At 56.0% G+C, this 12,396-nt stretch overlaps 2 long non-coding RNA genes across 13 annotated transcripts; one reads left to right on the forward strand and one right to left on the reverse strand.

Moving 5' to 3' along the window:
* Window positions 1-5,714: 5,714 nt before the first annotated feature.
* On the reverse strand, window positions 5,715-10,079 carry LOC140634328 (uncharacterized). The gene is made up of 2 exons (XR_012031850.1): window positions 9,908-10,079; window positions 5,715-6,399 (listed from the first exon to the last, which is right to left on the reverse strand). It is a non-coding gene; the product is annotated as an uncharacterized lncRNA (long non-coding RNA).
* On the forward strand, window positions 6,097-12,188 carry LOC140634327 (uncharacterized). 12 transcript variants are annotated; one of them, XR_012031848.1, is made up of 9 exons: window positions 6,982-7,333; window positions 7,502-7,559; window positions 7,770-7,851; window positions 7,959-9,114; window positions 9,196-9,322; window positions 10,036-10,152; window positions 10,622-10,697; window positions 10,804-10,913; window positions 11,030-12,188. It is a non-coding gene; the product is annotated as an uncharacterized lncRNA (long non-coding RNA). The 12 variants fall into 12 exon arrangements; XR_012031846.1 differs by having other exon boundaries at window positions 6,983-7,333; window positions 10,036-10,148; XR_012031845.1 differs by having other exon boundaries at window positions 6,978-7,333; window positions 10,036-10,697.
* The last annotated feature ends 208 nt before the right edge of the window (window positions 12,189-12,396 follow it).

Raw genomic sequence — 12,396 nt, forward strand, 5'->3', positions numbered from 1 at the left:
GCCGTGGCCCTGCAGAGCAGAGGCCCTCCACGGCCAGCCAGGCCTGGGAAAGCCTCGTGGCCCCGTGGCAGGTCGGAGGCCCCGATGCAAGCAGAGGGCTCTCTCGTCTCCCCTTCCCTTGGCCCAGAGACCCCTCGCACTCTCTGAGGAGACCCCAGGCCTTCTGCAGGGAGGGCAGGCCGCTCTCTCCCAAAGGAGGTCTCTACCGGGGAGGATCGAGCCAAATGATGTCAGGCCCACGTCCCATTAGGGCTTCAGATTTCAGAAAAGATTCTTTCTTTCTTTGTTTCTTTGTTTCTTTGTTTCTTTGTTTCTTTGTTTCTTTGTTTCTTTCTTTCTTTCTTTCTTTCTTTCTTTTCTTTTCTTTTCTTTTCTTTTCTTTTCTTTTCTTTCTTTTCTTTCTTTTTAAATGATTTTATTTATTTATTCATGAGACACGGAGAGAGAGGCAGAGACACAGGCAGAGGGAGAAGCAGGCTTCATGCAGGGAGCCCAATGCAGGACTCGATCCCAGGACCCCGGGATCATGTTCTGAGCTGAAGGTAGATGCTCCACCACTGAGCCACCCAGGTGTTCCAGGAAAGATTCTTTTTAAGGAAGGAAAAAGGAGGTGGGGAGTGGGCAGGGAGAGTTGACACAGCCTGATAGTCTGGGAACCTGTTCTGGCCCTCCCTGTAGGTTTAGGGCCTCGTACTTCTGTCCGTCGTGACCCTCGCTACACGGCCTCGTGGTTCTGTTGGGTGAGGGAGCGTCCGGGGGTACAGTCCAGGTTCTCTCTGTACCCCCAGGGCACGGCTCGGGCCTCACGGGGGGCTGATCACGGGGACCAGCACTCACGTAGGTGCCAGGTGGGGCTGCACGTTGCTCCCCGTCTTAAGTCCCTCTCCCCCAGCAACCCTCTCGGACAGGTCCATTGCTGTCCCATTCCCAGCAAGGTGGACTGAGGCCCGGAGAGCTAGACAAATCGCTGAGGGGCGTGAGGTCGTGGGGAACAAGAGACCAGGTGGACATGAGCAGACGAGGAGGGCAGGGGAGGCGGGGGTGAGTGGGCAGCGCGTGCTGGGGTGAGGTGGCCAGGCTTGACGGCGGACACATCAGTCCCGATCACTTGGTCACTTGCTAGTTCTTGCCTCAGGCAAGTTATTTAACCTGTTTTGTCACCTGTAAAATGGGCGCCCGGACCTCTCTCGCTTCAGGTTGTGTCAGGACCAAATGGGATGATGCAGGTGAAGCCTGGTGCCGGCGTGAGAACTCGGACACTCTTCGCTGGAGCGGGGCCCTCATGCTGGCTCTGCTCCCGTCACAGCTCCACTGTGGCCTTGGGGTTCTCTGCAGAACGGGAGGGGTGGGGCCTGAGCCGGCAGGATGGGGGGCGCCACCCCAAGGGCCTCAGCCCCTAGGAGCCGACTTGGGGGGCAGGGCCCTGCCCCTGACTCCCCCGGGGGACCCCCTGCCACCCCCAGCCACCTCCCGGGGAAACCAGTGTGCAGCAGAGCTTCCAAAGGCCGTGTCCCAGGCTCCCCCAGAGGCCCCCCCAGAGGCCGGGACGCTGTGATCCTGGCCTTGCCATTTGCACACAAAGTCCAGACTGCTGGGCCTGAGGGCTGGCCTGGCACTGAGCGACACCGGCACGGGGCCTGCATGCCCGATTCTGGGTTCAGAGCCCCTTCCCCTGAGCTTCCGTTGAAAGAACCTCTAGGTCCCCCGCCGAGGGACTCTCTCATTCGGGGAATGTCTATTCAGTGTCTCCCCGAAGGCAGGTGCTGGTGTGACCCTTGGTTGGGCCCTGCTGTCACAGAACTTATGTGCTGGGCCGGGGTGGGGGTTACCCAGTCATCCGATCTCTCAGGAAGGCAGCCTCAGGTGCAGGGTGTGCTCTCAGCCTCTCACCAGAGATGCCCGACGGTGGGGCCCTCCTGTCCCCATTGGACAGATGGAGAAACTGAGGCCCAGTGGGGCGGTGGGGAGAAATGACCTGTCCCAAATCACGCAGCTGGAGATCAGAGGTGCTGGGATTCCGCTCTGGCCCGGCCCTCTCCTGAATGTGGAGAGTCTGCCCTTGATGCAGCGGGGACCCTGGTGACTGCAGGAGGCCGGGGCGTGACAGTGCTGAGGTGGCATGGGGATGCCCAAGAGCTACTCCGTCTCGGGGTACCAGATTGGGTGGTGGGCCAGGCGTTATCTGTCGCCAGTTCTCCTCGAATCCCAGTGATGGGGGCGCGGGGAGACCCCAGCTATCTTATGGATAAGGAAACCAAGGTCCCCCTGGCCTGCTGGGGTCTCAGGGCCAGCCAGTGACAGAGGTGCCCTCACGTGGGCGGCCTGGGGCGCCTTCCCTCCCCGACCCCTACCCTGCACCCCTGTGAGAGCTGCTCCCCACTTGGACCTCTCCCACCGCCCACCTTGCTGGTTGGACCTCGGGACGGGGACATCGAGAAGCAACTCAGGACACTTCAAGTCACTCTCACAAGCACGAGCCACTTGCCCAGAACCGTTGTCTTTCAAGGTTCAGAGAGAAATAAAAATAGATGGGAGATGGGGAGAGTCATCATCCCCTTCCTCTGTCATTCCCACGGCTGGCTTCGCTGAGCTCCTAATCCGTCATGCTGTCACCAGGATGTGGCGGTGGCCGGCTGTTTGGGGCGCCTGTCCCCGGCCACACGCAGGTCGTGAAAGTGATGGGGACCGGCTCCCACCTTGACCAGAAGTGTGTGTGGGTGGCGTCCAGGAGGGGGTCCTACCTGGGAGGATGCTTTCTAGAAGCATCCAGTACCTGGGAAGCTTCGCGCCTGCGCATCAACAGCCGCCCAGAGGCACTGGGGCTTGTGCTCGGGCGCTCCCTCACACACTCACGCATTCGTTCGCTCTTCAGAGGCTCGGGGGACGCGTCAGCTCAGTAGGGATGACGGGCCAGCCTCACTGGCCTTACCAAGATTACAGGGCTGTCCGGGAACACGAAGTCAGGGACTTAATACACCCAAGTCCCTCGCAACCGTGTCTGGCCGCTTCCAGAAGATTTGTTAGGAACGTCCTCATCCTCATCCCTCCCGCACAACCGCTGTGATGGATCAAGTTTTATGTGTTGGTTGGTACATGTGGTTCTTTCTTTTTTTCTTTTTTTTTTTTTTGCAAAAAAATTGCATGACTGCTTCCCGCCCACGTAGGTTTTTAATTTCGGTAAACATTTTATTATAAGAGGAATAATGTACCTACAGGAAGGTGCATGGATCTGAGGCGTGCAGCTTGAAGACTTTTCCTGGAGGGGGACTCACCTAAATGGCCAGCCCTGGGTTGAGCAGCTGAGCAGCCCCTCCCAGGATGCATGTGTTAGTTTTTTTTTTTTTAATATTTTATTTATTTATTCATAGAGACAGAGAGAGAGAGAGAGAGAGAGAGAGAGACGCAGGCAGAGGGAGAAGCAGACTCCATGCAGGGAGCCCGACGTGGGACTCGATCCAGGGTCTCCAGGATCACGCCCTGGGCTGCAGGCGGCGCTAAACCGCTGCGCCACCCGGGCTGCCCATTTTTTTTTTTTTTTAAGATTTTATTTATTGCGTGTGTTAGTTTTGATAGATCTCTCTTGCTGACTCTCGTCTTGGTCTCCTGGCGCCGAGTGTGCAAGGTGCCGTGTGTTCAGAGGCCACGCCCCAGCCGTGGGGCGCCCCGCTGTGCGCATCGGCCACGGGCGCCTCCCTGCTTGCTGTCCACCTGCTTTGATTCCTCAGTGGATCCGGCTGGTCCCGACACCCGGCCCTCTGCACCTGCCGTCGCCTGACCTTTCCGCGTCTCACTCCTTTCCTTGGACAACCGCCTGTCCCCGTCTTTCCGATCCCCTCCTGCTCCTCCCGTCACCCTGCTGTGTGTCCTCCCTTACTGGCGCTGTCGCTGTCGTAGGATGAAGTCACCTCGATTAGCCACCTCTCCCTGCTTTACCCTCCGTCCCCTTCGCCTGGATGTTTTCGGAAGGTGGGGTCTGTGGCTTCCCCTTCACCACTGCACCCCACCGCCCTGGGCAGGGCCCGGCACGCTGTCGGGGCTCAGTAAATACGTGCCGAAGCGAGAGAACCGTGCGCGGCGAGCTGCCCTGTCGGCGCCCCGGCTCCGGCGGGCCCAGGCTGTCGCTAACGCGGCCCTCCGTGGATCTTTGCCTTCACCCGCCTCGCAGGCTCCCCGAGGCCTGAGCCAGGACAGCGTTCAGCTCCTGCTGCATCCGTCCCCAGATCGGCGGACCTGCCTTACAGGTGTTTGGCTAACCTTGTTTCCAACCAGACACGCCAGAGAGAAATGCATTTTAAAACCACGTGCGACTTAAAGAGAATTTAATCTGCATGTCTGGGATTCATTAACACGTAGATCATCAAATTAGGGTTTGCTCACAGCTGTTTGACATTCGCAGGGCCTTCTGAGTATCTTTAATAAGGGCCTTTAAATATTATTTTTTCTCATAATTTCAGGGCTGGGTTTTGAGCAGGCTGCTCCCTGAATGGGAATGGGGCGCGGGAGGCAGGATGGCAGGCCCGATCCCGCAGGCGCGCGGTGGGGTCGTCCGCGCGGAGCCTTTCTCGCTCTCCTGCTTTTTCCTGCTCCTGGGCCAGAGCCATGTGTTCACAGTGGCCTTCTGTCTGTGGTGGGGGCCACTCTTGTGGCTTTCTTCTCCTGGTGACTGTGCTCGTGATGCCCACCTCCTCGCTGTGCTCCGGGGGTCTGCGGGGTCAGGCTGACTGTTGACATCACGGCCGTCCTCGGCTGCAGGTATGGGCCTCAGCGTGGCTCGGTGGCCCAGAGGAGCTGGGAGGGCACTGGGCTGGCCAGTCCTTTTTCTGCTGGCCCTTGACACCTGGAGCCCAAGGCCTGGAACATCGATCGTGCCAGCACATGGGGCCAGGGGATGACTCAGACACACGGCAAAGCAAAGCTGAGAAGTGAAGAGACTGGGACCAAACTAGCCCCGTCTTGGGTTGGAATGTGTCCCCTCCCACTCACCCCTGCAACTCCCTTCACATGTTGAAGTCCTAAGCCCCAGACCTTCAGAATGTGACCTTATTCAGAGGCAATGTTGTTGCGGATGGAATTAGTTGAGGTCACACCAGAGTAGCGTGGATCCTTAATCAATCCAATGCGACTGGGATCCTTATAAAACAGGGTCGTTGAGGGGGCGCCTGACTATCTTACCTGGTAGATTGTGTGACTCTTGATCTCAGGGTTGTGAGGTCGAGCCCCACGTTGGGTGTAAAGATGACTTAAAAATTAAAAAAAAAAAAGTCTTTTTTAAAGAAAGAGACACTGGGAGGGGCGCCTGGGTGGCTCAGCGGTTGAGCATCTGTCTTCAGCTCAGGTTGTGATCCCGGGGTCCCACGTCGGGCTCCCTGCAAGGAGCCTGCTTCTCCCTCTGCCCGTGTCTCTGCCCCTCTCTCTGTGTTCTCATGAATAAATAAATAAAATATTTTAAAAAAGAAAATGAACACTGGGAGATGGGGCCACAGAGACGAAGCCCCGTGAAGACACAGGTAGGAGTCCATCTATAACCCACAAGGAGAGAGGCCTGGACCAGATTTTCTCCCTCAAGGCCTTGGAAGGAGCCAGCCCTGCCAGCATCCTGATCTTAGACTTCTAGCCCCCCAAACTGTCAGACGGTACATTCCTGTAGCTTAAGCCCCCCAGGCTGTGATACTTTGTTAGAGTAGCTGCCTCCCCACCCACCACCCCAGGAGAACGAACCCAAGACCCTCTTTGAGCTGATTAGTTATGGGAACCAATATAGCCTTTTTTTTTTTTTCTGTTTTTATCCCCTTAAGCCAGTTTACATTCAGTCTTTCATCATACAGTCTTTCACTTCAACACCATCGTTCTGCTTAAAATCTTTTTGTGGACGATGCTTTAGTTATCCGTTACTGTAGGACGGTAACACTTCACACTGAGTGGCATAAAACAGAAACAATCACTTATTTTGTTCATGAGATGCTAAGCAGGACGTGCGGAGGGCCCGGGGTGGCTTGTCTCTGCTCAGCAGGGCATCAGCAGGTGGCTCAGCTGGGGGTGGAGAGTCTGCTTTCCAGATCACTCACATGGCTGGCGGGCTCTCGATTCCTCTCACCGGAGCCTCTCCTCGGGCTGCTTGGGCTTCCACCTCGCTGGGATCCAAGAGCAGGTGTCCCAAGAAAGCACGGTGGGTGCATGGCATTGTGGTGATGTGCTCAGAACTCACTGAGCGTCACTTACGCTGCACCCTATTCACTGAGGCTGGCAGAAAGGCCACTGAGATTCCAGGGGAGGGGACACAGGCCCCACTGCTCCACGGGAGGAGTGTCAACATCACCTGGCAAGAAGAGCATGAGGAACCGGAGGCAGTTTTGCACCCGTCTCTGGAAAATGCCATCCACCACAGGCCACGTCCTATTTCTATGAAAGTCGAGAAAAGGCAAAAGGATTTTTTTTTTTTTTTTTTTTGGCAAAAGGATTTGAAGTCACAGTAGTGTTACCTCTTTGAAAACGTAGTATTGACTGGAAAGGGACGCGTGGGAACCATCTGGGTGCCGGGAACGACCTGTGCCTGGATGCGAGTGGGCCTTACTTAGTGGCCGTAGCTAAGTGAGAACTTTATCCAGCCGCCCACCTAAGTTCCACACCTGTGTGCATTTTACACTTCAGTTGGAAACGTTTTTAAAGGATGTGATGCAGGATCGGACTTCATAAACACAGAGGGAGAAGGTCCTCGGCCGGCTCCTCTTGCCCAGGCAGCTCGGCTGGCACAGGAGGCCCATCCGGCACCCACAGTCTTCTCTGGTTCTTCCTCTCCTCGCCCCGACTGTTGCAGATCCATGAGTGTCTCCAGCTGTGTGGAAGACGGCGGGAGGCTGTTCCAGAAGGAGGCAACAGCAAGTGCAAAGGCCCCGAGTGAGGAAAAGGTGAGGGGACCAGTGTGGGGGCAGAAACAAGGGGACATGAGGCGGGGGTGACGGGCAGGGCTCAAGGAAGGGCTCCAGGCAGGGAGCTTCCGTTTCTGAAAGCGCAGATCCCGGAGCTGTGGCTTCTGGTCGCTGCTTCTGGGACTGGCCTGGGGCAAGTCCCCACCTCCCAGGCTTGCCGATAAAAGTCCAGGACGTGATGCCCATGAAACCTGTGGCCCCAGGCACCTGGCGCTCAGCGCAGGTTCCCTCTCCCTGCCCCCCTCACCCCTCCCGGGGCCCTGAGCTCTGGCCGGCAGCCTCTCCGGGTCTCAGTGAGCCTCCGGGCCCGTCTGGACCACACTCACTCCCCCACCGCCCACCCGGCCAGACTTCTGGAGCCTGTTGGGTGGGAGATGGATGGAACTACTAATCCGCACCGTCTAAAGGTTAATTCAAAGGGCAGCCGTGGCTGGAGACGGTGCCGTCTACCTGGCTCCGGCTCACAGACCAGGGAGGGAGCGGGGGTGAGGTCATCAGCCAGAGGCTCCTCGTCCACGTAACCTGCTCAATAGCCAACCCTTAGGTGTGTTCTGTGGCCCCCTTCCTGTTCCCAGCCTGGTCTCCTGCGACTTCATTCCTGTCCTGTGTCACCAGCTCACCGCATGGCCTTGGGTAGGTTTCTCCCTTAAACCTCTATTTCCCCATCTGGGTATTGGAGCCATGGGACCAAGTCACCCCCAGGAGCCCTTCTGGCTCAGGGTCCCCAAGGCTGGCTCTCCGCCCAGTTCAGCTGCCAGGTTTTCCGGCCTCCCACCCAGCACCTTGCTCTGCCCTCTCTCTGGGCTTCTGCAGTGGCCAGACCTTCCCCCCGCCCCCATCCAGGGACCACCTCCCCTATCAACCTGCATCCTGCCTCTCCTGCCTGAAAGTGACTTAGTCGACATGAAATCCATCCGCTCTGGAAGTATGTGGAATGCTTGTTCCTTTAGCGTCTCCCACCAGCTCGTGGTGGTGGTGGTGGTGGGGGAGGGGGCGGGATTTCCAAACACAGAGCTGTGTCTCTACCGTCAGACTGACGTCCCCTAGGGCGAAGGGCTGAGTGTCTCCCCTGGAACCGGTTCCTGTCCAAGACCCATGAGCCTCGGGGCCTGGCCCAATCCAGCCTGCAGAAACGTCCACCTCAGCCAATATTCTTTTCTTTTTTTTCTTTTTAATTGTTGAATGAGTTGTCGGCACGTACAAATCAGGTGATTTCACATAAAAAAAGAAAGTCTAGATTTTCATCTGTAAAAAAATGTAAGAGCTGGCTGCACGAGGCCTGATGGGCACTGCCCTGTGGGTGGGGAGGGCGCTGTGCGGGTCACCCCGACTCCCCAGGCCCCACTCGCTCCTGTCACCTACCCGCCCCCCGACCCCCGTCCCGGCCCCATCCTGCAGGTGTTTGCAGTCCTGGCTTTGGGCCCCGAGGTGGAGGAGCGGGCTGCTGTAGCTGTCAGCTCCACCACGGCAGGAGAGCGGTTTCAGAGAGAGATGTAGAAATGAAGCCTCCTCGCCCTGTCTCTGCCTCATTAGGATCCAAACAGGCTGGATCAATGCTTTTTAAAATCAGATACATACTGACTGTTTCTTGCATCAGGAACAGACTGTACCGACATAGAACGATTCTCTAATCAAAAGCTTGCCTTTGGGAAAATTGCATGGAGAAGGGGTGGAGGGGGGCGAGCATCTTCATTCAGTAATTATTTAGAGGGGGCCTACCCCGCCAGCCGCTGAGCCGGGTGCTGCGGGGACGGCAGGGGAAAAACCCAGTTGTCATCTTACGCCGCTCGTAGTCGAGCCGACTCTTTCAGTTTCTCTGAGTGGGCGGACAAGGCCCAGAGAGGGCAGATAGAATTCCCCAGGTCACACAGCGGAGGTGGAAAGAAAAGCTCCAGAGCTTCGTCCGTCTGCCAGCTGCATGGGTAAAGCCTCAAGCACACCGGCCTCCCCCATCTCCTCTTGGTCTCCTCTCCAAATTACGTTGCTCCATCCTTGCTTTCAGCAGATGGCCAGAAGTTGGGGCTCATCCAGGTGGGGTTGGGGCTGCTTGGAGCAGAGAACTGGCCCTTCTCTGGCTCTTTTCCAGGATGCCCTGCCTAGTAGCCACTGAGGACCGCTCCGATACCGATCGCAGAGTCCAGCGACATCCCACACCCAATCAGCCCAACCGGAACATTCAGCAGCTCGGGTAGCTGATGGCTCCTTTATGGGGACAGCTTGGGGTTGAGCCCTGGGCAGTCAGGCCCAACCTGTGCTTGCTGCATTGCAGGCTGAGTGTCTCCTGCCACTCTAGCTGCCTCCGTGGCTAAGCCAGGCGTGGTTTTTGACTACAGCTGCAGACCCTTGTTTTGAAAAGGAAAGACCAAATTTCCATGCCCTATCTGGCTGCTCTGCAGGTAAGCGAGCACAGCCGGCCCTCCGGCACACGGCCTGGACCCTTCCATCCAGGGACTCGTCGGTCCCTGGAAGGCCCAGGCTCTAGGGCTGGGTTTGGGCCTCTGGGCACTTTGCAAATAACGAGCAGTGAAACTCAACCAACCCTCCCCGAAGCCTTTGAATTCAAACTCCTGGGTATATTGAAGCCAGCCAGTCAGATTTTGGCCAACAGCTCTGGGTTTGAAGCAGGCTGACTCGGTTTAGCGCCGCCTTCGGCCCAGGGCCCGATCCTGGAGACTCGGGATCGAGTCCCATGTCGGGCTCCCTGCATGGAGCCTGCTTCTCCCTCTGCCTGTGTCTCTGCCTCTCTCTCTCTGTCTCATGAATAAATAAATAAAATATTAAAAGAAAAAGAAACAGGCTGACTGCAACTGTCTCAGAAACAGAGCCTACATGGCCTAAATTAAGTAATAAATTATGACAGCCGCTGTCTACTGAGCGTCCAGTAGGTGCTGGGCACTTTTGTGCACTGCAACCGTCCAAGGTGGGGATCGGTGTCCCCATTTTACTGGGGATGAAGCAGAAGCCCAGAGAGGTCAGCTCACCTGTCCGTCCAGGGTCACACAGCTGGCCTAGTGGAGAGCCCAGATCTGATCCCCATTCTCTTGGACGGCTTGCCTGGGATTACCTGTCGCCCTGCCACACCTGCTTCCCTCCCTGTGTCTCCGCACAGCCTGAAACGTCCCCAGCACAGATGGGCCGTTAAGCTATACTTGGCTCCAGGCAAGCCGGTCAGAAGGACAGCAAGACTGTCTCTGATCAAGGCTTTGATGCGCTTCAGCAGAGGTGGGTGAGTTCACAGTTTTGATCCAAAGCCCCAAGGCATAGCCCCGGAGGAAATGTCCTGGTTCCGAAGGTCCTTTAGCCAAGGAAGGAAAGGATTAAAACTTAACAATGATTGGGACACCCGGGTGGCTCAGCGGTTGAGCGTCTGCCTCCGGCTCAGGTCGTGACCCCGGATCTTGGGATCAAGTCCCACATCGGGCTCCCTGCATGGAGCCTGCTTCTCCCTCTGTGTCTCTGCCTCTCTCTCTCTATGTCTCTCATGAATAAATAAATAAAATATAAAAAAAAACTTGACAATTACCCTGATAATGGATGCGGATGGAGCATCTGGCCTGTGTCAGGGCTCTACTTCCTGCTGCCAGTGTGGCACGGGCAGATGAGCCTGGAGCCGCTGAATCCAGAGTCCCTGGGTTCAAATCCTGACTTGCCTACTTGCCAGCTGTGTGCCTTAGGCAAACCCCTTCATCTCCTAGGGCCTCAGTCTCCTCCTCTGTAAAGTGGGCAGAATAATGGTACCTACTTCATGGCACTGTCGTAGAAAAGAGTAAGGTAAGATAGAAAGATCATGATGCAGAGCCTGGCACGTGGCAAATTTTCCATTTAAAAATTCTCCTGAGCTCCCTGTGGGGCAGGCGTTATTCCCCTCGCTTTACAGACCAGGAAACCGATTAAGAGTGGCTCGGGAGCTCGTCTAAAGTCGCACAGCTAGGAAGTCACAGGCCTTCAGTCTGAATCCGTGTTTGTCCCTTGACAGCAGCCACGAAGGTAGGAAACCCGACAGGTGCTTTCGGTAAGGGACAGAGCTGCGAGCTCGCCGCCCAGCGCCGGATCCACCCAGAGGCGGCTTTCTTTGGCTGGCAGCTTTTCTTTTTCTTTTTCAGTTGATTTTTAACACCCAGAGGCTAAATGTACAGAAGACGAACCGAGGCCCGGAGGAGGAGTGGACCTGCCCAAGGACAGTGGTGGCTTCGAGAGGCGGAGTTTGCTTCTTCCAGGGACAAAGGCGTCGTCTGCTGCGTGGAAAGGCACCCTTCACCCTTCCCCTGGGGGAGTTGGCTGGAGCACGTGGGGGAGGAGGGAACCGATGATGGATCCTCTCGGGATGAGGGGTGGGCACTGGGCCTTTGATTGATGGCTGAGGGCGCTCATTCCGCAGCCAGACTCAGCCCGGCGCCGGGGCGGGGACATCTGTCAGCTGGTGCCATATCACTCTTTAAGTTGGGAGGCACGGGGAAGGATCAGGATCATGAGGATCAGGAAAGGTGATGCTTCCCCCATGCAGGGGTCTGCTCCTGCGGGTGAAGTCCCCCAGAGACCCAGGGCGGCCACAGACATGCGCCAGGTTGGAAGTGGGGACATGCTGGAGGGGGGCTGGCACAGGTCGAAGGGGCTCCTTGGAGGCCTCCCCTGCGCTTTGGCTCGGGGCTGTCCCCTTTAGCGGTCCCTTCAGCAGCCCTGGGGGCATGTCTCAGTGCCCTCACATTTCCAGCAAGGAACAGAGGCTCCGAGAGGGCAAGCCGTTTGCCTGGGGTCACACAGCTAATGAGGGAGTTGGTTGTTCCTGGAGACTGGGTCTCTCTGTCTCCTCTGTGACGTTTAATCTGGGTGCTTTCTAATGATCAAACACACACACACACACACACACACACACTTTTATCACTTATCTATCGGATCAACCATATGAAATTGCCTTTTCTTGGTAGACCAAAAACAGCTGAGTAGCAGCAATTTCATAAGGCTTAACCAAATATAAATTATACGCGTCTATAAATAGATATTTGTGTTTATCTGTTAAATTAGCATAATCCATCCCCCTTGCGCATGTAATGTCCCTCCCATATGGTTATGTGTGTATATGTACATGCCTTGTACATGTGCACATATACATATAATCGGTATGTATATAAGATCTATCTGAGGTTATAACCAGCTAGCCACCGTGTTGTATACGATGCACTACAAGTGTGCTGGCAAATCAGTTCTCTGAAAAAAAAAAAGATCCGATATCCAGTGTGTATTTACATGGCATAAATACTCCCCCCGACGCTGATTTCAAGCAACCATCATGTCGGTGAACACAGAATTAGGGAGAAATGTGTATAATTGGCTCCTTCTAGCTAGTGCGAGCTGGCTCCAGGCTACCACTGTGTTCATCCACCTACCTGAAACATAGCTTCTGTGTATCTTGAAAAATACTGATGTGCGTGATATATAAACAGATGTATTTGTAAGGATATAGAATCTATTC

The sequence above is a fragment of the Canis lupus genome, chromosome 5 (assembly GCF_048164855.1).
Source record: "Canis lupus baileyi chromosome 5, mCanLup2.hap1, whole genome shotgun sequence".
Lineage (NCBI taxonomy): Eukaryota > Metazoa > Chordata > Mammalia > Carnivora > Canidae > Canis > Canis lupus.